Source organism: Periplaneta americana, chromosome 3 (assembly GCF_040183065.1).
Source record: "Periplaneta americana isolate PAMFEO1 chromosome 3, P.americana_PAMFEO1_priV1, whole genome shotgun sequence".
Taxonomy (NCBI): domain Eukaryota; kingdom Metazoa; phylum Arthropoda; class Insecta; order Blattodea; family Blattidae; genus Periplaneta; species Periplaneta americana.
Genome location: NC_091119.1, coordinates 36,496,284 through 36,520,859, shown reverse-complemented (window position 1 = coordinate 36,520,859; position 24,576 = coordinate 36,496,284). Strand labels below are relative to the sequence as shown.

General features: G+C 34.2%; 1 protein-coding gene and 1 non-coding gene across 14 annotated transcripts in view; one reads left to right on the top strand and one right to left on the bottom strand.

The window, feature by feature from the left end:
- Positions 1 to 24,576, bottom strand: part of Hasp (Hig-anchoring scaffold protein) — a 797,842-nt gene that overhangs the window by 233,159 nt on the left and 540,107 nt on the right. The window lies entirely within an intron of this gene.
- On the top strand, positions 11,395 to 11,470 carry TRNAW-CCA (transfer RNA tryptophan (anticodon CCA)). The gene has a single exon. It is a non-coding gene; the product is annotated as a tRNA-Trp (tRNA).

Sequence of the window (24,576 nt, the reverse complement as noted above, 5' to 3'; positions counted from 1 at the left end):
CATCCGACGAAAACCAAGCTTAGAATTTATGGCCAGGTCAAGGATCGAACCTCGTACTTTGGGGTTAGAAGTAAGTACGATTAACCCCACGCAACCCATGAAGGTTCCGAATCAAATGTGTGTAACCAATTCCGATTTCAAAGCAGTGCGAAAAGCTGACGAATTCTGAAGACACCCTGTATATGTAATTGCTTCCTCTAGTGGCGCCGCAGAACTGCAGACAATCTCTCACGTCGCCATCCTGACTTATGGCAATCTGATAGCGTTGCACAAGTTCCGTCTAATTGCGGAAACATCCAGCATTGTCGGTCTCTCCTTAAGGAAAGTCACAGAAGTGCAAGCTGGCGATATTTGGCAAATAAAGTGTGTCCTTACAAAGCACCGCTAACTAACTCAGTCAGAGAGCCGGATTTCAATCCCGAATATCCCGGTTCGAATGTACGAAAGTAAAATTTGAATATTTGTGGCAGGACGAGCTTCTAAGTTGAATTAATTTCTCTTTCAATCGTTTTAACTTGGGTTATTTATACTGCACATTGCAAGAGATTCTGGGCTATATAAATCTTTGAGAAAAGTTCGCTGCCCTGAACTCTTCTCCCGTTCACCATTTCTTCCAGCGTATCCCTCAGCCAGTGACCCAACCAATTCCTTTTCCCCTTCCTGACATAAAGTTCTTTGCCACTCTCACACAAGCCCGCCATCGGTCCCTATCCTGAGCCAGATTAATCCAGTGTCTACAATCATACACCACCTCTCTCAAATCCATTTTGATATTATCCTCTCATCTACGTCTCGGCATCCCCAAACGTCTTTTTCCCCTCCGGCCTCCCAACTAATATATATGCATTTCTGGATTCGCCCACATGTACTATATGCTCTGCCCATCTCAAACGTTTGGATTTAATGTTATTTTTTTTAGTTGGTTATTTAACGACGCTGTATCAACTACTAGGTTATTTAGCATCGATGAGATTGGTGATAACGAAATGGTATTTGGCCAGATAAGGTCGAGAATTCACCATAGATTATCTAGAATTCACCTTACAGTTGGGGAAAACCTCGGAAAAAATCCAACCAGGTAATCAGCTCAAGCGGGGATCGAACCTGCGCCCGAGCGCAACTTCAGACCGGCAGACAAGCTGCTTAACCAATTGACCCACGCCGTTGGCTTTAATGTCCCTAATTGTCAGGTGAATAATACAATGCGACAAGTTCTCCGTTGTGTAACTTTCTCCATTCTGAAGTGGAGCTTCCGGGCTAAGATGCCGTGGTCTACTGGTGAAGATATTCCCAGACGTTTCGTCTACTACTGTGGCAGACATCTTCAGTGGTTAGGTAATCTAGTTCGAAGTCTTCTGCTCGGGGTACCTGTGGCAACTGATACCCTGACTGGTTGCCTGTCCTTATTTATAGAGCCGGGGATTGGCCAATAAAATAAATAAGGACAGGCAACCAGTCAGGGTATCAGTTGCCACAGGTACCCCTAGCATATTTCGACCTAGGTTACCTAACCACTGAAGATGTCTGCCGCAGTAATAGACGAAACGTCTGGAATTATCTTCACCAGTAGACCACGGCATCTTAGCCCGGAACCTCCACTTCAAATAGACACCGGCCGTGAAAGCCTACATGCTAAGATTTCTCCATTCTCCTGGAACTTCATCACTCTTAGCCGCAAATATTTTCCTAAGAACCTTATTCTCAAACACCCTTAATCTCTGTTCCTCTCTCAAAGTGAGAGTCCAAGTTTCACAACCATACAGAACAACCGGTAATATAACTGTTTTATAAATTCTAACTTTCAGATTTTTTGATAGCAGACTGGATGACAAAAGCTTCTCAACCGAATAATAACAGGCATTTCCCATATTTATTCTGCGTTTAATTTCCTCCCGAGTGTCATTTATATTTATTACTGTTGCTCCAAGATATTGAATTTTTCCACCTCTTCGAAGGATAAATCTCTAATTTTTATATTTCCATTTCGTACAATATTCTGATCACGAGACATAATCATATATTTTGTCATTTCGAGATTTACTTCCAAACCTATAGCTTTACTTACTTCAAGTAAAATTTCCGTGTTTTTCCTAATCGTTTGTGGATTTCTCCTAACATATTCACGTCACCCGCATAGACAAGAAGCTGATGTAACCCATTCAATTCCAAACTGTCTCTATTATCCTGGACTTTCCTAACGGCATACTCTAGACATAGAGCGAAGTTAAAAAGTAAAGGTGATAGTGCATCTCCTTGTTTTAGCCCGCAGTGAACTGGAAATGCATAAAACAGGAACTGACCTATACATTAAGATCTACTCGGATATATAATGAACGTAATACAATATATATTTTTTCTCTGAAGTACTTTGAAGTGATAAAAAATTGATTGTAAATTAAAAACTCGCAAACAACTTATTTCGAAATGTTAAGCCACGTAACATAAATAATATATTTTGGGAAAACAATGTTAAATTAAAAGGAAGGAAAGTAAAATTAAGAGAAAATGTTGAAAAAACCACGGTTTTGCAATTTTTAGTAGATTAAGGCTGCTAAGGAAGGAAAAACGAAAATAGGAATGGAGATTGGCTATGACCTACATATGATTTACACCTACAAGCTCAGCAAACATTAGAGATCAACTCTGATTGACCCCACTTTAATAATCTCGAAGGAAGGTCGCACGGGTCTACTTCATCTATAATTTTATACAGACGATTGAATGCTCAATGACGAAGAAACTACGCAGTGTTCTTCTAAGTTTATTTATGCTCGACCATGCCGAAATGTAGTAATTATACACCTGGTAGCAGACCTTTAATGCATGTCATTAAAGTACACCTACTCATTAAAGGTCAGGGTTTTCAGCCAATGACGACTCAGGTTACAACTGTTCAGCCAATGACAGGTCAGCTTTCTACCGTTATAAAACCGCAAGTATCGATTATTCTCGGATATGCAATCGAAAGAGAATTAGCGAAAAGTCACGGAGGCTGGAAATCCAATACTGTCGCAGACGGTTATGTTCTGTTACTATAATAATTAGCGTTAATTGTAAATAATATTCAAATAAATTCAATTTGTCATCTCGTTGTTCAATGTCTAATTTAATTTCAATGTTATTTCTGTAGGTTCTTATGGCCTAGCAAGGTCAACGTGAACATCTGTTCCTCGGAAAAAATCAATACTTTCGCGTTTGCGCACATCTCACAACATACGGGACATTGGCCAAGGTCAGATACAAAGAAAATTAATAATGTCAAGTTAGAAATATGGTCAAGCATAAAAAGTCGTATGAAACTCGCCTATAATGGTAATTAAGAAGCTCGTATGAAAATTATGAAACTCGCTTGCGCTCGTTTCATAAATATCCATACTCGCTTCTTAATTACCTTCATTATAGGCTCATTGCATAATGTACTATTTTGAAAGTGTTTGATAATCTTAGGAAATTTCTTATGTAGTATAAATAAAATATCTAAACATATATTTTTTTAATTCCTCCATATATTATCATAACAAAATACTGTTTTTCCTCTAATGTGAGTTCCATTAATGTCGAATGCCTATGAGTTAGAATTCACTATCTTGTCGTGCGATGATGACGAGAATGTTGATCGTGAGAATTTAATTCCTCTAAGAGCGAGAAATATCCGGTGAATTTCGTTTATGGTCTTTTTGTATAGAGATACAGAATCCGTTACTTTCTTTATGTTATAAATAATGAATCTCAGGATTTTTTCGTCTGCTCAAAACTGTCAAATACTACTCTAACTCCGAGGATACCAACCAACCAACCAACCAATCACATGACGTGACGCATAACTTTAGTTATGCAATTTATTTCAAGTATCACACCAAAAGAGGTGTTTGCTTTGTCTGATTTTCACATGAGACATGAGGAGGCCAGCCTCCAATAATACGAAATCATTAGAATACAAATGCTACACATACACAACAAAAAATTATTAGATTAATTGGCTAGTAAAACTTTGGTCGTCTGTGTGGGTCTATGATGTTATAATTTCCAAGAGCGTTAAGAAGTGGATTTGGATACTCCTGTAGATCTGCCGTAGAGATGAGTGATGCGTTGGACTATGATGTTTTGGATGGGTTGGAGACCCAGGTCCTCATGAAGTTGGAACCGGGAATAACTTACATATATATAAAGGCATGAACATGGTGTTTCGGCAGAGTTTCAGATTTTTTGCATGGCAAAATTCAATGAAGTGTGAATGTGACTTTTCGACAGTGCTTGGAACACCTTTCGAAGTAAATATGTACATAAAGTGTAAACTTGACGTTTCGTCAGTTCTTGGAACACCTTTGGAAGTAAATATTTACATAAAGTGCAAACTTGACGTTTCGTCAGTTCTTGGAACACCTTTCGAAGTAAATATTTACATAAAGTGTAAACTTGAAGTTTCGTCAGTCCTTGAAACACCTTTCGAAGTAAATATTTACATGAAGTATAAACTTGAAGTTTCGTCAGTCCTTGAAACACCTTTCGAAGTAAATATTTACATAAAGTGTAAACTTGAAGTTTCGTCAGTCCTTGAAACACCTTTCGAAGTAAATATTTACGTAAAGTGTAAACCTGAAGTTTCGTCAGTCCTTGAAACACCTTTCGAAGTAAATATTTACATAAAGTGTAAACTTGACGTTTCGTCAGCCCTTGGAACACCTTTCGAAGTAAATATTTACATAAAGTGTAAACTTGACGTTTCGTCAGTTCTTGGAACACCTTTCGAAGTAAATATTTACATAAAGTGTAAACTTGACGTTTCGTCAGTTCTTGGAACACCTTTCTTAAGTAAATATTTACATAAAGTGTAAACTTGACGTTTCGTCAGTTCTTGGAACACCTTTCGAAGTAAATATTTACATATAATGTAACTTGACGTTTCGTCAGTGCTTAGAACACCTTTCGAAGTAAATATTTACATAAAGGGTAAACTTGACGTTTCGTCAGTTCTTGGAGCACCTTTGGAAGTAAATATTTACATGAAGTGCAAACTTGACGTTTCGTCAGTGCTTGGAACACCTTTCGAAGTAAATATTTACATAAAGTGTAAACTTGACGTTTCGTCAATCCTTCGAATACCTTTCGAAGTAAATATTTACATAAAGTGTAAACTTGACGTTTCGTCAGTGCTTCAGGTCCTGCCTATAATAACATTCCCATTAAGTGTAAAGGTAACATTTCGACAATGCCTGGGGACGTTTCCATGAATGCGACGTTGCGAAAAAGCTTGAGGTCCTTTCCATGTCAACATTCAGACGATAAACGATTAGAGAAAGAGAGATAGAGACCTACGGGATGAAAGCATTCTGTTCAGCCGTATTAAGTTCGAGCACGACAGGGATTGTGTTTTATATTCTCGCAGACAGTATCAATACGACATATTTGCTGGTATGCCATTACACAGACTGCAAATCTCTTTCCTCGAATTGTGATATAATAAAATCAAAAAGGATGAAAAAGAGAAGGGATCAGTGATGAAATCCTCCTGGAGGCAGATGCATTCCACAGGGAGCAGAAATCGCAACAAACAGCGAAAGAGAGGCTTTTAATATTACCTCAAACAGCTTTAAACGATATTAAAATGTACTGCATTGAATTCACACAAGCGTATTTTATGTAATTCCGAAGATAAATTTTATTGGTCTGTTACGAATTACACAACAGCTCACATAATATCCAGTTTTAACATTACGTACAAAATATCACTTAGGGTTCGAGTGCCGTCAATGCTTTGGATTTTTGTCCTTTTCACTGTAGTGTCCTTTGTTGTCTTAAAATTGGAGACTCACGTCATTCTGACTCCACACAATGGAAATTGGGCTACATGTCTGTTAAAAACGTTTCTTCTCTTAAAAAATATTCGAATAGTATCTTCGAGAGCTGTAAAAAACAAGGAACGAAGGCAATGAAAATGAATTGAAGAATAGAATAAATAAAATAGATATAGCAGTGGTATTTTATTTAACGACGCTTTCAGCTACAAAGGTTTGAATAGCCTCAGCATACTAAGTGAAAAATTATATTATAAATGAGTGTAATTTGAAAAGTACTTGTGCAGATATGAACATATCATACTCGTGGGTTTTAGTTCGATCTTAGTTTTAAGATACAAATTAGATTTATTTCAAATGTTATTTTAAGTGATCGTTTCATTTAATTTAGTATATTCCCTGTTGTTGTTGTTATTATTATTATTATTATTATTATTATTATTATTATTATTATTATTATTATTAATTATTGTTAGTATTAATTATTAGTATTATTATTAATTGTATTTTAATTAATAAGTTTATTATTGTCATTATTGAGTGTAATTAGTTACCACTGCCACCGGGTATATACCCACTGCAGTGTGAATAAATACATACATACATACATTAACAATACAGAGTGTCCCATTATCTTGTGCACCTATTATAACTTTATTTCAAAGAGCATTACATACTTTAATCATGTTATATTGGTTACACATATTAAGACGAGTTCAAAAATGTATCACAATGTCATCTTCCTAATCAATAACAACAAAACGAAACAAAAACGTACTACCAATATGATAATGTTATGCTTTGAGAGTCACAGAAGCTGTTCCAAATGGTGACCATTCACATTAATGCACATTCGAAGGCGTTCTCCGAAAAACCGTATGACTGCCCGGCACGTTGCTAGCTGAATGGACACTCAAGCCTGTCGAATGCGTTGCTGCATGTCGTCTGGTGTTGTCAGAATGTTCTGGTACACACTGTCCTTTACAGTTCCTCACAGGAAGAAGTCGAATGGTGACAGGTTCGGAGAACGTGCAGGCCACTGTACTTGGATTGTGGCGTGGACAGTTGTTGTGGTTTGTTTACCTGTTAAGACAGCAAACACACAACACACGACGTGTACGGACTCAGTAGTCTTTCGTTTTGTGTAAGTTAGTGCACAAGATGAATGGGGCACCACAACAAACGACACATTCTGATGGCATTCATTTTGCATTTTGTTGTTGTTATTGATTGGGAAGGTGACATTTTAATATATTTTTAACTCGTCTTAATGTGTGTAATCAATGTAACATGATTAAAGTATGTAGTGCTCTTTAAAAATTGATGACGTCACGTGTATCTTGTACCATAATGTAGTTACATGCACCAAATCTCTACACTCATGTTAGCCCCTCGTTCTAACATAACTCTCAGAAACAAAAATTCTAATACCTATCCAAACAAAAAAATTATAATAGGTGCACAAGATAAATGGGACACGCTGTATATGCACATGTACATATTTTATCTGAATTCGTGAAAAATTAATTATTAGACATGTGTACTCTTAAACTGTGTAATTTATATGAAGATCGGTGTCCTAATTTTCGCATTACAAAAAATACATTTTGTTATAACACAGAAATCGTTTTGTTTTATTTTCCCACCAGTAATAGAAAAAAATCCAGTGTAATGTCTTGTGAATAATCAGTCATTACCAGGGAACGGATTTCTAGGTTAAAAAGATATACAGTATTTAGCACTTTATAAAATGCAATTTAGGACTTTCTGCAGTTTATAAAAAAGTAGCAATTAATAATTTTAATTTTAGTAGATATTCAATTTTAGATGGTATTTATACAGGGACATCATTTTATTTTTAATAACATTTTTAATATTAACCTGTCTATACCTTTAGAGAACCGGAAACACAGTTTGCTACCCCCTTCCACGACTGTAGTTCGATGATACTGGCGTAAAACACAAACAAATCACTCTACTAGGTATAGGAAGGAAGAAAAGTAGTTCATCCATTTACGTAAACTAGGAAATATCGCAATTTTGAGTTTCATAATTTTCATTAGGTTTTTGTTTAATCAAAGTACAGTACTGTATTAAGAATAAGTGTTTTTATTCACGAACTGAGGTATCCATGCGAAAGTATTCATTATGCAGTGTATATTATACTGTCTACAGCACATTAGCGTACAATATAGAGAAAGGAGTTAAATTGAAAAATAATCATAATATGAATATTTAAACACAAGTTTGAAAATGGTGGCCGTTCATTTCGATACAGGCTTCAGTTCTTTTGTGCATATTATCGCACTATAGACTACTGCATCTAATTCCAATTGCCAGTTTCGTCCTTCGTACTAGTAACTCACGTTGAAATAATTCTGTACCTACTCTACGTACTGTAAATCCAATCTTCACTTCTGCCGGACCCGAAAATATAAAATTACTCAGACATGCTATCTACTGTCCGTCCAAGTGGTTATGCCGCAGGATTGTAGAAAGGGGGGAAATCACGTGACAATTACTTAACGAGGCCCTTTTCTTTAAGTTAAATTAAACAGCTGTATAATATTACGTAAACGTCCAATTCCAAACAGAAATTAATGTTTTCAGAAAAGAGCTAAGACAGACCAGCTATTACAGAGGGGCGAGCAGAAGCAGGTGGGAGAAATGGGGATGCGACCGACGTAGGCAAACGGACAGTACCTGTGCGAAAATATGATTCAATACTGAAAGCTCTTTCGTCACTGGATAACGCGAACATATTTCTGGAACGTACTATACTCATTCAGTACTGCTTACTATCTGCGGTCTTGGTTCTGTGTGGATTTGTAACTTCATTAGTAGAAGGGGTGGGAGTGAAGTACATTCAAAAACTCAGGTACAATAAAAATTGAAGTAAAAATAAAATGATGTCCCTGCATAAACATAACTGGTGCCGACAATGATTGCTACTGAAATGATGATTCAAATTCTATCAATAGAATAGCCTGATTGCTGACTTGTCAGTTTTATTTCGCATAACGGGGACACATTGACTCGAAACCTTAATTTGTAACCTACTGCCTAACGGAGTTCAAATGAATTTGAAAGTAATTTGTAAGCTCTCGCCTAACCTGAACAACCTACCACCTCTTTTTTAGCTAGGATGAACTTTTTCAAACGAACTTCCGTTCCAAAAAATTAGTAAAATCTTCTTCCCCTCCCCTTCTAAGACCAATACGGAACGAATTTACCAGACCATTGTTTGTCTGTAAGAGATTGTTATTTTACATTTTAAATAGCTTTTTTTATTGGGTTATTTTACGACGCTGTATCAACATCTAGGTTATTTAGCGTCTGAATGGTATGAAGGTGATAATGCCGGTGAAATGAGTCCGGGGTCCAGCACCGAAAGTTACCCAGCATTTGCCCGGAAAAAACCTCAAGCAGGTAACTTGCCCCGACCGGGATTCGAACCCGGACCACCTGGTTTCGCAGCCAGACGCGCTGACCGCTACTCCACAGATGTGGACGCATTTTTAATAGCATTTTTAGTAGTTTTTCTTCTACATTTCATTTCAGGTTGAGAGACTTTTCATAACGATGCGATGGGTTGATAAATAGAGCGAAGATAGCTAGAGAACAGCATTGACAGTCAAATAAATTGGATAATTCCGTTATGGTAGTCTTTCTTAAATTAAAGAGTATCTTAATCTGTTTCGTGTGTGAGATTATTTGCAATGTCCACTCTCCACTACTGATCACTCCTGACTCTGTGCTCACGTTTCCTATCAAGAAACGGAATATCCTCGCCGCTCCGTGTTCAGTGATGACCAAGCAATACACAGCAGCATAAAAAAGGAATTAGCCTGGAGATCCGTGACATTAAATAACACAAATTTATTGCACAGCTTAAGAGCCTTGCTGCTAGAATCCACCGTGGCCGGATGCGAGGCCAATATTTCACTGGAGAGGTTTTTAATGCACTTTCTCGTGTCACTGAACTAATTCTGCGAGTCTAGCTGGACCAATGCGAGGTAGTAACATAGCAGCCGTGCACTTCGGACTGTGAATATGTTCAGCGTTTAAGGTCACAACGAATGGGACTGGGACGACCAAGTGCTGTCCACGACATTTTACTATCGCTCCACGGGAAGATATTATTTCCTGTTCACAGACATTTCTTCGATGGCAAAATTCAGAAATTGCACTTGCCCCGTCGATATAGGAAAAAGTCAATGTTTATCAACTTAGATATAATACGCGGAGCAAGTCCCCTGCAATCGACAAGCATCATGTTTAGGTAGAGCATGAAAATCAAAGAATATTATAATATATGACAAGTGTTGCATTTAATCCGTTTTTGTGTCATCATTTTTCCCCATAATGGTATGTCTATCATGAGACAACTTGAGCTACTTATAATCATAATTTTCCTTGCTGTGTACCTAAAAAATATTGTGCTAATTGCATGCTTTGTACTTCACCACAATATTTTGTTATTATTATTATTATTATATTATCATCATCATCATCATCATCATCAATATTCTCTTATATTTTTTTATAATTTGTACGTCCAATTTATTTTTACTTACTGTCCACATTGTATTACGCCCTTTCCTTCTTTCTAACGTTATATAACTTATTATGTCTCATTCCTACTGACTCCTTGTTTACATTATATTATGATTATCTACTTCAGTTTTTTTTGTGTTCTGTACTTTGTAAAGTTGTAGTGTTCTTAATCGCAGTTTTACTCCTGGTTGAGTGTTAGAGAAGACCATATGGTCTTAATTCTGTCAGGTTATATGATATGATATGATATGACATGACATGACATGACATGACATATGACATGACATGACATGACATGATATCATATGATGTGACATGACATGACATGACATGACATGATATATGATATGACATGACATGACATGACATGATATGATATATGATATGACATGACATGACATGACATGACATGATATGATATGATAAGACATGATATATAATATGATATGATATATGACATGATATGATATGATATATGATATGATATGGTATGATATGATATATGATATGACATGACATGACATGATATGATATATGATATGATATGACATGACATGACATGACATGATATGATATGACATGATATGATATGATATGATATGATATGATATGATATGATATGACATGATATATAATATGATATGATATATGACATGATATGATATGATATGATATATATGATATATGATATGATATGATATATGATATGATATGATATGGTATGATATGATATGATATGATATGATATGATATGATATGATATGATATGATATGATATGATATGATATGATATGACATATGATAGGATATATGATATATCATATGTGATATATGATATGTTATGTTATATGATATGATATGATATGATATGATATGATATATGATAAGATATATGATATGACATATGATATGATATGATATATCACATATGCATTTTTGTATGAGGTCTCGCCCACCTCATTGAATATTACACGACTACTTTGAAGTAGTCAATATGTATTATTACTCAAGAGAGGGGTTCGGCCGGCGACGTGGATCGTGTCCCGGCATAGCTCAGTTGGAAAGAGCGCTCAGCGCCCAGAGCTGAGAGGTCCTGGGTTCGATTCCCGGTGCCGGTACGAATTTTTCTCGTATTAAATGGTAATAATGATATGATATATATATTTGATATGATATGATACGATATGATATATGATATGATATGATATGATATGATATGATATGATATGATATGATATGATATGATATGATATGATATGATATGATATGATATGATATGATATGATATGATATGATATGATATGATATGATATGATATGATATGATATGATATGATATGATATGATATGATATGATATGATATGATATGATATGATATGATATGATATGATATGATATGATATGATATGATATGATATGATATGATATGATATGATATGATATGATATGATATGATATGATATGATATGATATGATATGATATGATATGATATGATATGATATGATATGATATGATATGATATGATATGATATGATATGATATGATATGATATGATATGATACGATACGATATGATATGATATGATATGATATGATATGATATATGATATATTTCGTCACATCACTTCTTTACATGTAATGGTGTACCTCACATTTCTGTATCCGGTGCCACCATTAACATATTATTACAATAACACATTATTTGCAATACATGTGTACTCCCAAATACACTATGTACCTTTTTTGTTGCTTGGTCAATCTCCCCTTCAGTATTTCTCCTACATTTCACTTGCTATTCTCTATTTGTTCATTAATCCTAATATGTCTAATATTATATACTACTTTCAAACCCCCTTTTTCCTCTAACTACTATTCACTAAAATCTCAATTTCAATTATTTTTCTCTATAAATTATCATACTGAATTTTTTATCCTATTTGTTCTTTGACCTTTTCTCCTATCTTTCTCTTATATTCATTTACTGTCCCAACGTTCAAATGTTAGTATTAATTTTATGCTGTCACTTGTTCACTTCTCTTAACCCTTTCTCACTATTTTCACTCATTCTTATTTGCGCTCACTTTCACTTTCTCTCTATTCTGCTTACACCTAATCCTTTCTCACTATTCTCACTTCCTATAAATACTTATATTTTATTCTACACATCTGCTTATACACTTCCTCTCTCCCCTATACTTCTCGATCTTTTCCAGTTTCACTTTTGCCAGGTTATATAAACCATTATTATTATTATTATTATTATTATTATTATTATTATTATTATTATTGGCAGTAATATAATCAATCATATGAGAATGGGTTTTTAAGAGTATTATTAATTAATTATAAAAAATGAATCTAATACAACGTTAATATAGATGACGTATCATATTGTAATATATATATATATATATATATATATATATAACCAAATAAATAAATATTACCTTAAAATCTCCAGCAATATCCAGCGGAGACGTGGGCAGAAAACTTGAAAAAATAAAAAATAAAAAATAAAATAAAAAATACTCACATCTTCCACAATTTTAATCATATGAGTATCTGGCTGAAAGTTGGAACACTTATTTGAACTGACCTGAGTAGTAGTAGGTTATTTTACGACGCTTTATCAACAGCTTAGGTTATTTAGCGTCTGAATGAGATGAAGGTGATAATGCCGGTGAAATGAGTCCGGGGTCCAACACCGAAAGTTACCCAGCATTTGCTCATATTGGGTTGAGGGAAAACCCCGGAAAAAACCTCAACTAGGTAACTTGCCCCGACCGGGAATCGAACCCGGGCCACCTGGTTTCGCGGCTAGACGCGCTAACCGTTACTCCACAGGTTTGGACTATAAATAACTAAATAAATAAATATTACCTTAAAATCTCCAGCAATATCCAGGAGCGACGTGGGCAGAAAACTTGAAAAAAAAAATACATCTTCCACAATTTTAATCATATGAGTATCTGGCTGAAAGTTGGAACACTTATTTGAAGTGACTTCAGCAGGCTTATTTAATGTGAATTGATTAATATTCTTTTATTGATTATTTGCATAGATATTAGTGTTTCTTGTTTAGAACGCAACGGTCACAGAATTGTAATATCAATGCATAAAAACGACCTACATTAAACTTTAACTGCAGTAACTTATTGGTAAACATTTTCATTGACTTTTTTGTGGTTTTTAAGTCTTCGTGCGATTTTAAAAAACTGAATACTTTAAATAAATATCACGATATGAAATGTTTCCCATAAAACAATTTTTATATGGCAAAGGAAGCAAAAACGAGCAAAATTGTATTTAACAATTTGTTTCAAATATCTCAAAGAATAATCCCTTGAAATTGATGATATTACTCACAGTTCATTCTATGTGAACTACTTTTGCCCAGAATAGTCCATACTACCACTCCTAAAATATTTATTATTCTTCTTAATCACCTTGTATAATGCGTACAATGACTCATTGTAAGTTTAAGTGTTAAGGATGCACCCCGGATCCGGCACTCAAGAAGTCAAGACAAGATGAAATGTTGAAGTGTTGATGAAATTAATTTATGTTTAGAGAAACGGAATAACGCCGAGAAAACCCTCGTTTCCGATCTTATCCACCATAGAGCCACTTCAGCCAGGACTAGGGAACGAACCCGAGATAGCGGGATGATAAGTAATCCAGTACACTACTTAATTTACAAAGTCAAGATGTCAAAAAGAAATCTTCAAGATATTGTATGAAATTTTACATTTCCTCTTAGAAAGAAACTGTTCCAGTTTCGTGTTTTTTTTTTCTTAAATTACAGCCGCCAGGAACTGGGAACGAGATTAAGCGAGGAGTTGTTGTAACTTCTACTCCATTTGTAATGGCCTGCCTCCTTACTCCAGGGGCGGGGGCGCCCATCTTACTTAAACCCTCGTTACCGCTTCGGATAGTGCAGTGGAAGTAATGGGGTATGCAAATGTGCCGCCTCATATACCACATTATCTCGCATGATTTAGCTTCTGCATATGATATACACGCCGCTTGAATTACGGCATAATATCCGAGTTGTAGGTGTTTTTAGGAGCGGGAAACGAGTTGGAGGGCAGGAAATTAACTTGTCACTGAAAATTGATCCCTTTGTATGTTTTCATTAGCTTCGACCTGTGCGATTACATTCATTTTTGTTAATGACATTTTCCCTTGTCGCTATAAATCGTCTTCGGGATTGTAGTATGTGCGCAATGCACCAGTATTAGGTGCTGTGAGAAAGACAGGAGGGTTTCGTAAACTTATGGTACTGTTCCCTAATCTGATAACGGTCTCAATCAAGCGGGAATATTTTTACCCATTACGAGTCTTCTATTATTATTATTATTATTATTATTATTATTCGATGAAAGAGTAATGGAACGGAGAAAAATTCTCTCCGGCGCCGGGATTTGAACCCGGGTTTTCAGGTCTACGTGCTGACGCTTTATCCACTAAGCCACACCGGCGCCGGAGAGAATTTTTCTCCGTTCCATTACTCTTTCATCGTATGATGACGCAGAATATCTGCATGGAAATATCATATGTACTTCGGTACATTAAAATAATATATATGATATGCGTAAATCACTTCGTGATTTAAGACGGCGCTTATTCCGTCGGATCCCGGCCAACTAGTCACTCATTACGACTGCACCTCAGCACATGTGTGGACTTCGGTCCTAGGTTCGTAGATATCTATGACGTAGTGCAGAGGGCGGCCACTAGAGGGAACCCAAGAGTTGGAACTTAAAACTGAGACGATTCTTCCGACGCCGGGGTGGAATCCGGTGTGGCTTAGTGGATAAAGCGTCAGCACGTAGAGCTGAAAACCCGGGTTCAAATCCAGGCGCCGGAGAGAATTTTTCTCCGTTCCATTACTCTTTCATCGTATGATGACGCAGAATATCTGCATGGAAATATCATATGTACTTCGGTACATTATAATAATATATATTATTATTATCATTATCATTATTATTATTATTATTATTATTATTATTATTATTATCATTTCATTGAAACCAAAAGGATTATCATTTTTACTTTTTACGAGTTCAAAGCAAACCTTACTTTAAGGTCCTTTATTGGTTTCTTTGAGATGTATATAATGATATACACGTCTTTTTAATTTGCAGCAACAAATACATTCTATAGTAACGTCACACGAGGTCTGAGATTTGCCGATAAATCCACGAGCGAAGCAAGTGAATTTATTTGGGAAATCTCAGACCTCGAGTGACATTTATTAGGACTATTTCGTGAATAAAATAAAAATCTAAATAATATATCCTAAAGTTCCCTCACAAAATGTTAATAATTGTATATTTATGAATACTTAACCTATTCAGACATTGTGAAATCGAAATAGATGAATAACGATTACTGTAATAAAGAAATTGAATGTTATTCAGTAATGCCAATTGAGAAAAGCGAAATACAGGTTTAAAATTAATGTTAATTATATTATTATAACAGAAATACGTTTTCATTGTCTGCTGAAATTATGATTTAATTGAAATATTTTATAGCATAATTACAAATAACCTGATTAATACATTAATGAACAAATGTTATGAAGGAGTGTCATTTTCTTTAGATACAATGGACATGGAATTAAAAGATGAACATGTAGATGTGGAAGTAGGATTTCGCACTTTATTTAGTACAATGGATTCATGCTCATCGATATACATGGAAACAGCGACACTGACTAAACAAAAGAACGATCATGCGATAAATTGACAGTGATAAATCGAGCTGCAGAAATTATCACGATGTATGACTATGATTGGTTGGAATTCAAAATTTAATTACACTGCATTGGCCGAAAATGGAATGACGTCACATAAACGAAAGTCAATATAAAAATCGTTTAATTGTTTATGTTGGTAATTAGTAACAAGTACAACAGTGGAGTAGTATAAACAGGTAAATATCAAAGGATTTTTATGTCTAAAGTAGGCCTTCTTATGCCTGTAAAGTAAAATCACGTGTTTATCACTGAATAAATCACACGGAAACCAACGAAATAACAGAAAACTGTGCCTCCTTTAATATACCTTTTCTAAAAAAATATATATATATATATATATATATATATATATATATATATATATATATAATTCTTTTAGGCATATACACTGTCCGTCGATTTAGTAGAATGCGTTTGAGTCTAAAGAAAGCACAAAACAGTACAACGTGGTTTATTGTGGCGAGAATTCAAGACTCCGTATACCGATAAGGTGTCATGTCACAAACACTTTGAAGCATGAATATTTCTGACAAAGTAAATATTATTCAACGTCTTAAAAACGGCACAAATGTTAAGAATATTGCTGGAGAGGGTAAAGTAATATTTATTTTTGTTGTTTTCTTTATTTATTTAATCCTTTATTGATTTATTCATTCTTTATTTATTCCTTAATTAATTAATCAATTAATTCATTCATTATTCATTCACTCACTCATTCCTTCTTTCCTTTTTTCATAACTTCACTCATTCACTCACTCACTCATTTCTTCCTTTCTTTATTCAATTATTTATTTATTTTTATTTATTTATTCATATATTCATTCATTAATTTATTATTTATTTTATTTATATATATTCTAGGAAATAAAATTAATTTGTATTAACGTTATATTAGATTTGGTTTTTATGATGGATTAACAACTCTTATATACCTATCCCTTATGATCGATTTTTTATACTGTCCATAATATTCCTTGACTTTCTTGTTCTACATTCTACCAAAAGATATGCTTGTCGATTGCAGGGGACTTGCTCCGCGTGTTATATAATAATAATAATAATAATAATAATAATAATAATAATAATAATAATAATAATAATGATTTATTTTAGCTGGCAGAGTTAAGGCCGTAAGGCCTTCTCTTCCACTCAACCAGCAAAAAGTGTATATACATATGCATGAACTTACAAAGAATTCAACAATTTGATTTAGATGAGAGTTACATGTATACAAGAGTTATTTACAAATTAAACAACAAAATACTATGAACTATTAATTAAACACTGAAATAAACTGTGTAGCAGAATTAAACTAAAATACATAGAAAGTTAATATATTTCAAATAATATTAGATAATAGAAAGAGATTATTATGAGACAATTAAAATACAGCACTATCAGGATGATGTCTAAAGAAAAAAGTAACAATGTAGTCAGTGATATTTTAAATCAGTATATAGGCTTATATCTAAGTAGACTTTCTACTAAATCGATGGAGCAGTGTATATGGTTCCGAATTCCAGCACTGCAAGGTAGACCGTCTATGTTTATAAACATCAAAGAATATATAGGCCTATTAGGAAGAGCAAGAGATGGTCTAAGATCAGTACATATCTTCATGCAAAATTATAGATCTCTGTATACAAAACTTAAGCACTTATTATGTCATATGGCTCCGTATGGGCGGAATTCTCTTTTCCCCATATGATTCATTAAAAATTGTAGGTTCCTATAAGCCGTATGGCCACGTATGGCGCTCTGATTTAATGCATAACATATAGGAAGATTTCAATTCAAAGTTGTTTCCTCGTATAAAAGTAGTTCCTTGCACAATAAAGTGCACGTATGATTTCCAAGGAATTCTGGAATGTTACACGAAACATGCATTTATCGTATAAATGTAAGCTTGATTTATGGTTCAGTTTGATACCTGGAAGGAGGGACTTTGTCATAACATGTAACGAAGAAAACCCATACAATTAATTGTACTTCAGTGCCTACATTTTCCGAGAATCTAATCAATCAGTTTCCTCGTCACGGTCTCCTTGATACGTTTCCCAGAAATTTGCGCTGACTAATCAGCTTGAATTAGCAAGAAGATATTCCATATGAAAGGTGCAGAGCAGAAGTGGTGTAAGTCCAAAATTGGTAGTTTTGAGATAACTACATGTTTGTATCAGGATTTAAGCCACAGTCGCATTTATCGTATTTTGCTACTCAACTTCTAACAATGCAACAAACTTTGAATGTAAATGTGCAAAAATTCGACAACCACATTGGACTTCAGCAACGAAGATGGTAATGGAGAAAATGAAATCAGAGATATGTTTGAACCACTGCCTGCTGGATCGCATCCTATAGCTGCGTAAATTGCCTGCTCATTCAAAGTTATTTTGCCGCTAGGTGGCAGACAGTGCCCACCGCTATTAACATTATCAATATATGCAAAGTCACTATCTACCACCTAGCGGCTACTCGCTCATAACCGTTGATTGGGCAGGCAGTGTAAGCAGCCATAGGATGTGATCCAGCAGGCAGTGGTTTGAACTAATCTGAATTTAAATGAAATGCTAATGGCATGGGCAATGTTCAAAAAGGTATTGAGCAATAGATGTTCAGGAATGGATTTCAAAGAGTTGGTGCAATTCATGTAAGTTAAGTGAACTTCTAACTGATTTATATATGTAATTCCATTGCATACTGTAAATTGTAATCGAGGATTTAGTTGCATGAATCATGTAAAAACTTTCAGTAAAAAGAGTTAACACTTTGCTAACAATACATCTTGAAGGGCCTACTAGTAAAGAATTTCAATGTTTAGAGTGCCCATAAAATAACGCATTTTAATGTGATGTAAATTCGGCATTAATTGATTTTAAGTATACCAACATCTAATGATTTACTTACATAAGTATATCTGCAGACGTGGACAAATTATTATTAGACTAAAACGTTTTATTTGGAAACATAATATAATTCGTCATATCAATTATCAGTATAATTCACAGAGTCTCTATTGTTTTAAATATGATTGTTTACATCTTCTAGTATATTTTTCCAATGGTTAAGTATATTTTGTCTGGCTGTGTTAGTACTACTGGTGTTTTAATTATGTACTGCAGAAGATATTCTCCCATGGCCTGCAAGAAGACCGGACATGAACGAAATTAAAAATTTCTGACCTATACTGAAGAAGAAAGTGAACAAAAAGAGGCTTACAACAAAACATGGACTCATTTAAGCACTGTCTGATATCTGGCTAAATGATGCTGATATTCAAAGAAAGTGTCAAATTTTGGTTTCCAGCATCTCTGACAAAATCAACGTGTTAATAAAGAATAAGGGAATGTTCACAAAATATTAGTCACTTTGAGACTCAATTTTCTGTTCATTATTTCTGTGCAAAATACATTTTTGTTCATTATTTCTGCCGATAAATACAGCTTCGTCGCACATTTAATTAATTTAGTCTATAATTTGTCCACGTTTGTAGAGTGTGATAAGATGGATTGAAAGTAATAAAACTGCAAGAAACAAATTACATAGTTTTTTGTTTCTGCATATTTTATTAATTTTATCTTTCTGCACAATTATTTATAATATTGCACAAGCATTTCGCAATTTGCACAAACATAATTTTTCATCTGTGCATTTTTGCAACAATTATTTATTTTCTAGCTTAAACCCTAGTTTGTATACAATATTTCACTCTCTTTTCAGAGGTAAACTTAAGTAAGTCCATAGTGCCATAATTTCTTCACTTTCCTACAGCTGTTACAAATTCTCTCTTTTTTTCAGAGCAGAAGGAAAGCAAGTCCACAAAAGTTCATACATGTCATGCATGTCTGTGAGTGTAGTTTCTTTGCTTGTTGAATAAGTATTCAGACAGTGATATAGTTAAGTGTTCAAAAGATTCAGATTATGAACCATTAGTCAAGCTAGACCTACAAGTCCCCTGTGCAAACACTTGTATTTCCATATTTTGACTATGCTCACATTTTACTGACTGACCTCTCCAGCGACAACAAAACGAAACTTCAACGTGATCGTAATTTGTGTGTACGTTTTGTAAGCAATGTTCGTAAATATGATCATATTACCCCATCCCTGGAAGCAATAGGTTGGCTTAAAATAGATAAGAAAAGAAATTTACATTCCCTCCTCTTTCTCTTCGAAATCTTGAACTCTTCTATTCCTTCGTACCTGTCGTCTCGCTTCACTTACCTTTCTTCCCATCATAATCTCGTCATGAAACAATACTAACAATACCATCCCATCGCACCTCCTCATACTCATCCTCTTTCACAATAGCCCTGCCAAGACTCTGGAATTCGTTACCTGCTAGCATCAGGGACTGTCGAAATAAAATTGAATTCAAAAGCAAACTTACTAGGCACTTGGTCAGTAATTGATTTCTTGTAAATAGTTTCCTTAATCTATCACAAATTATTTCAATATCCAGTAATTTCATCACTATACAATTTTGTTATTATAGGTTTAATTTGTAATTCAGTAAATATAAAATATTCTTTGTTTTTCTATGATAAATTATCTAGCTTTAATTAGTGAGGTAATCTTTTCGCACTTTGATTTTTATTGTAATTGTAATTGTAAATTTAATAATAATTGTAATTTTATTTGTAATTGTAATTGTAAATTTAATACTAATTGTAATTTTATTGTTGATATTGTAGTTGGAATCTCCTGGTAGAGGGGCAGAGAAGGCCTGACGGCCTTATCTCTACCAGGTTAAATAAATAAATTACCACCACCACCACCACCACCACCACCACTACTACATTATCAGGACATAAATTAAATTCAGCTAGAAATTATTACATCTTTTCGTTTAAGTTGTATAATACTGTAGTTACAAAACAACCTTTCTCAACAAAATTCGCGAAAAATCAGTAATACAACAATTTTTGTGAATTATAGCATGGCCATTAACATTAGTATTTGTCCACCGCTGTATTGGAACTGTTAGCATGTCTTACTATGCAACGAGCGGGCCCTGGTTCAAATTCTGTGTTTTTTTTTTCGGAGACTTTCCCTCAGTCAGTAGAGAAATAATTGGTAGGTAACTTTCTGCGTTGGATTTCGAACTCATTCCGTCTACACTTATTCATAATAGGTCTATATGTCATTATCATCATTAACATAGTCCGACTTAATTCCACGGTGCAACTTGCTGTATTCGTACAAGAACGCGACCGTTCGGCGACAAACAGGAGTGATAAGCACAATAAACCTCAGGCTGCAGTGTAAGCCTTCGGGTCCATCCTCCATTAAAATATATAAATACATATATATATATATATATATATATATATTATAGTTTGGGTTTAAACATATTAAACTGCATTTAATCTGTATTCACTCTCAATTTTTATTTTATTTTTGTCCTGAGCACGAGTCTTACTCATTCAGAAGTGGGCTAGTTTATCTTTCATTGTATTTATTAATTTGTATTCATTTCAAATTTAGTAGCAATAATAAATAAATAAATAAATATTAGTGTTTTATTGTTCTTATTACACTACAGAAAATAATTTCTGAAAAGTCGAAACATCCTTGAGAAAGATAAAATAATCATTATGTATTTGGACTATTACGGAGAACAAAACCGAGACATAAAAATGACCCTGACACAATTAAAATACAGGGTGATTCATGAAGATTTACCGTCCCTTACGCAGCTTATTTCCGAAGACACTCTGAGCAAAAAGTGTCATATAAACATCTGTTCTTATCTCAATATTTTAAAAATTACATTAATTTGAAGTTGTAGTAAAATATCTTTTTTCTTTAGTTTTAAGAGTAAAAAAATATTACAAATAGAGAATGAACTATTCAGAAGTATCGTTTCTTTAATTGGCTAGAGTTCTGAAGTTAAAATTGTGTTGTTAATTGTTTTGCACATATTTTATTTTTCAATTTTTAACTAAAAATTACATCATTCTTACGCACTTACCAAAAAAATTGTTACAAATCACACGACATTAGGAACTTGATTCTTTACAGTTTAATTATGCATTCTAACGTACAATCTTAAATAATTTACAAGAGTGGCGTGATTTGTAACAATTATTGTGATAAGTGCGTAAGAAAAATGTAATTTTGTAGTTAAAAATCTTTAAAAAAAATCTGTACGAAGCAATATGGAATTCACAACACATTTTTAGCTTCAGAATTCTAGCTAATTAAAGAAATGATACTCTTGAATATATCATATATGTAAAAAAAAAAAAACTAAAAATTGAACTTTTTTGCCATTTTGGCCAAAAATTCAGTTCTAGTGTTCTTAACCGCTATAGGCTTCGGAACGTATTCCTTGCGTATACAACGGGATTATTGTATAGGTATTTCATATAAATTAGCGATAAAATTGCATATTATATCTACTTAAACCGAGAAATACATAAATGAGTGAAAAATCTTAATTTTGGGGTCATAGAGAAAAGCTTGTGTTCGAACCCAAAATAAGAAAGATCATCCTCTTGTTTGAGTGTACAGTAGTGACAAAAAAACCGGACCAACTCTTGTAGCTGATTTCAGAGCCTTGTTCACTCCAGAGCACGATAGACTGGTAACTAACACCTTCGTGCTTCGAATCCTGCCTGGGAAGGAAACTTTATTTTGTTCCTTATTCAAATTTATTCCCAATACTTTTCGATTGCTGATAAAATTCATGTTCTGGGAATAATAAGTTAAGTAGTAAAATACCGCTGCAATCGAAAAGTATTGGGAATAAATTTGAATAAGGAACAAAGAAAAGTTTCCTTCCCAGGCAGGATTCGAACCACTAAAGTCTTAGTTACCAGTCTATCGTGCTCTGGAGTGAACAAGGCTCTGAAATTAGCTACAAGGATCGGTTCGGTTTTTTTTTGCCACTACTGTATATTAAATTATTTCTCCCGTTAGTTATGCTGTTTACTATTCGTTCAAGAATATAAACTACTGTATAAAGCAGTGATGTCAAAGGAAGCGCATTTTTCTGACCTTGACGTCGTGCGCGGGCAGCAAGCGCTAAGTATGGAAAGAGGAAGGGTTGTGTATATGAATAAGCAACCTGTTGGATTAAAAAAACAGTGGTGCACAAACTTCAAACGGAACGTGAAATTTTATGTCGTTATTTTTATATGGCTTCTTTCTGTTTAATATTATCTATATTGTCTGTAAAACAAAAGTACTAACACTGATTTCTTAATATTCCACTTGTGTTTTAAATCTTAATAACATAATAGAGAGGAATATTCACTTAACTTCAATAGTAGTATAGTTGGTTATTTAACGACGCTGTATCAACTACTACGTTATTTAGCGTCGATGAGATTGGTGATAGCGAGATGATATTTGGCGAGATGAGGCCGAGGATTCGCCAGAGATTACCTTGTATTCACATTACGGTTGGGGAAAACCTCGAAAAAACCCAACCAGGTAATCAGCCCAAGCGGGGATCGAACCCGCGCCCGAACGCAACTTCAGACCGGCAGGCAACCATAGTAGTATAATATTATATTGTATTAAGTGGATGAAACACATCATTCATAAAGAAAGTGATATTCCAAAGAAAGAGATTGAGTATGACATGATAAGTTGGAATTTATATTGATGGTATCTTTAGCGTTACAAAAGTAATCAATAAACTAATCAAAACAATATTACAGTACAAAGCAAAGTTACCTAGGTACTGTATCTGTTTTAAGTGTAACTAATATTACATAACAAAACTCTTATCGCATTATGCTTTTAAGGTGATATTTGTGAGCAACTTCCTATCATCAGAATATTAAATTATTTTCTCGAAATCTGCTGAAGCTATAGAGCAACATATAGGCACGTATCTTTTGCTTATGATGTAACAGTAGTTGCTTTGTTAATTCATTTCCTTACAAACAATTTCCATGCGAATATTTTCAAAATTTTCAATACACTATCTTCAGTAATACGTATATACGGTACATTAGATTTACGAAAACATTCTGTAAGGCTACTAAATAAATAGGCCTATACTTGAAAATTTCACTTTTCTATACGAAAAGTTGAGAAAATATTTCTTTGGAATAAAAAAATCAAACTTGTGAAAAATGAGCATTCAAATTAAAACTTACATTCTTATAATGCACTTATACTTCTCAAGAAAATCTAAAAATTAACATGGATACAGTTTTAATAAGTTCTCTTCCGTTTATCTATTGAATCAGTGCTGGCCATCCCTGAATATAGCTCGACCAAGCGGCATATACCACCTCTTTCGTATGTCTCTTTCCTTTCCGCTTTAAAGAGTTCAAGCTCTCCTGAGCTCTAAAGCGCGCGCTTGCTCCTGTGGGCATCAATTGACATATCTGCTATAAAGAGTAATGTAATTCGCAACATGATAAACGAACTGAACTGTTCTCTTTTTTCTAAGGCGAAGAAAATTTGACGTAAACTAAAGTATTGCGAATGATGACA